A 2,201-nucleotide genomic window follows, 5' to 3' on the forward strand; every position below is an offset into this window, starting at 1 on the left:
TATTCAACATCTCAATATACGAACTTGATTGTTCGTATGAATCATTGCAAGAAGAACAATGAAGGAGACAAGAAAGAGCTGAAGAAGATTATCTCCTGGTACACGGAGATTCGAAGAGTGTTACTGTATTCCATCACACTTCTTACGAATTGAAGTCTTCAACTATGATTACAAAGGGGGAGATTGTAAGGGTCGAATTGTTGTAATTAGTCGAAGTATATTTTGTACTCTTCGAATGTTTTGTAATATATTTTACTAGGGCACTTTTATTCGAAGCTTTAAAGTCAATGCCTTAGTATATTTTTTGTACGCTTTCGGTTCCCTATAAATAGGGGTTATTTACTAGAGTTAGATAAGAGTTTTTACAGACCTGTCTATTTTCTCTGTAAACATTCGAAAGCGTAAATCAAGCTGAAATAAGATCATATTTACATCTGGTGTTCAATCTTGCATTCATACTTGAATTCATACTCTGATTAATTCAATACTCAATTCATTGGTTCATCACGGGTGCCCATTACATACCGATCCAGGAGAGTATATCGGCCGAGAAGCTGGCCGGCATCTATATTCGAGAGGTGGTGGCTCGACACGGAGTGCCAGTCTCCGTGATTTCTGACAGGGATGTGTGGTTCACTTCCAGATTCTGGAAGAAATTCCATGACGAGTTGTGTACTCGTCTACACTTTAGCACCGCTTTTCACCCGCAGACGGATGGACAGAGTGAGCGGACCATCCAGACTCTGGAGGATATGCTGCGGGCATGTGTGCTAGACTTCGGTGGTAGTTGGGATACCTATCTCCCATTAGCTGAGTTCTCCTACAACAACAGCTACCACACGAGTATCGATCGTCCTCCCTTTGAGATGTTGTACGAGAAGAAGTGCAGGACACCGATATGTTGGGGTGAGGTGGGCCAGAGGGTCATGGGGAGCACCGAAGTGGTGCTCAAGACGACAGAGAGGATTCAGCAAGTTAGGAGCAGGCTTCAGACGGCGCAGAGTCGGCAGAAGATTTACGCCGACAAGCGTCGATCATACCTGGAGTTCCAAGTCGGGGATATGGTCCTCCTGAAGATGTCCCCTTTGAAAGGCGTCATCCGATTCAGGAAGCGGGGCAAGTTGGGCCCCAGGTATATTGGACCCTTCAGGGTTATAGCCCGGGTAGGCAAGGTGACGTATAGGCTGGATCTGCCAGCGGAACTCAGTCAGATCCACAGCACGTTTCACGTCTCCCATTTACGAAAGTGTCTGGTGGACGACTCGGCGGTGGTACCCTTGGAGGACATTCAGGTGGATGACAGCCTGAATTAAATTGAGCGGCCGGTGGCAATCCTCGACAGGAAATCGAAGGAACTGAGGAACAAGAGGGTGGAGCTGGTGAAGGTGCAATGGCAGCACCGCAAAGGATCGGAATGGATTTGGGAGCTGGAGGATGAGATGAGGGAGCACTACCCCGAGCTTTTTCCAGATTCAGCAGCAGACTTCGAGGACGAAGTCTAAAATAAGTGGGGGAGATTTGTAACACCGAGTTCTGGTATGTTTTTATTTAAGAATTGGATGTATTTTCTCTGGGACTCGACGAGTTGATGGCCCAACTCGTCGAGTAGAGACGGGATCCGCAGGAAGTTTAAGTGACCTACTCGACGAGTCGGATACTGACTCGGCGAGTAGGCGCTGTTTGGACAAACCCTAAACCTGAGGGATTGCACCCTATTTAAACATCTTAATGCAGCCTCCATTGTCCCTTTATGCTCCCAGAACACCTCATACTGAAACCCTAATTGTTTTGTGAGATCTAAGGCCATTTTTGGTGATTTTGGTGGTTTGTGATCACAAGGAAGAAGGAAAAGCTTGAGAAGCCAAGAGGAAACCAGAAGATTTCGAGTTTGTGCAGCATCTACAGTTCATTAGAGGTATAAAGCTTATACATTGTTCATTCATGTTCTAGATTCCTCTTTGGAGTAAATTAGGGCTTTTAGGAACCACTTTTGTTGACCAATCATGAGTGCAAGCATGGTTGGGGGTTAAGACTCCAGATCCAGGGTCCTTAGGGGACTACATGGAGTAAAGTGACCAACTTTGTAGCCATAAAGAGTCGCATGCACCTTTAGACCTCATTTTTGGGTCCATTAAGCTTATACTCCCATGCATGCACGTAAAGTTCGTAAATTTACGTGCTAGATCGATCTTAGAAGCCCA

Source organism: Lactuca virosa, chromosome 5 (assembly GCF_052849685.1).
Source record: "Lactuca virosa cultivar CGN04683 chromosome 5, Lactuca_virosa_CGN04683_v6, whole genome shotgun sequence".
NCBI lineage: Eukaryota > Viridiplantae > Streptophyta > Magnoliopsida > Asterales > Asteraceae > Lactuca > Lactuca virosa.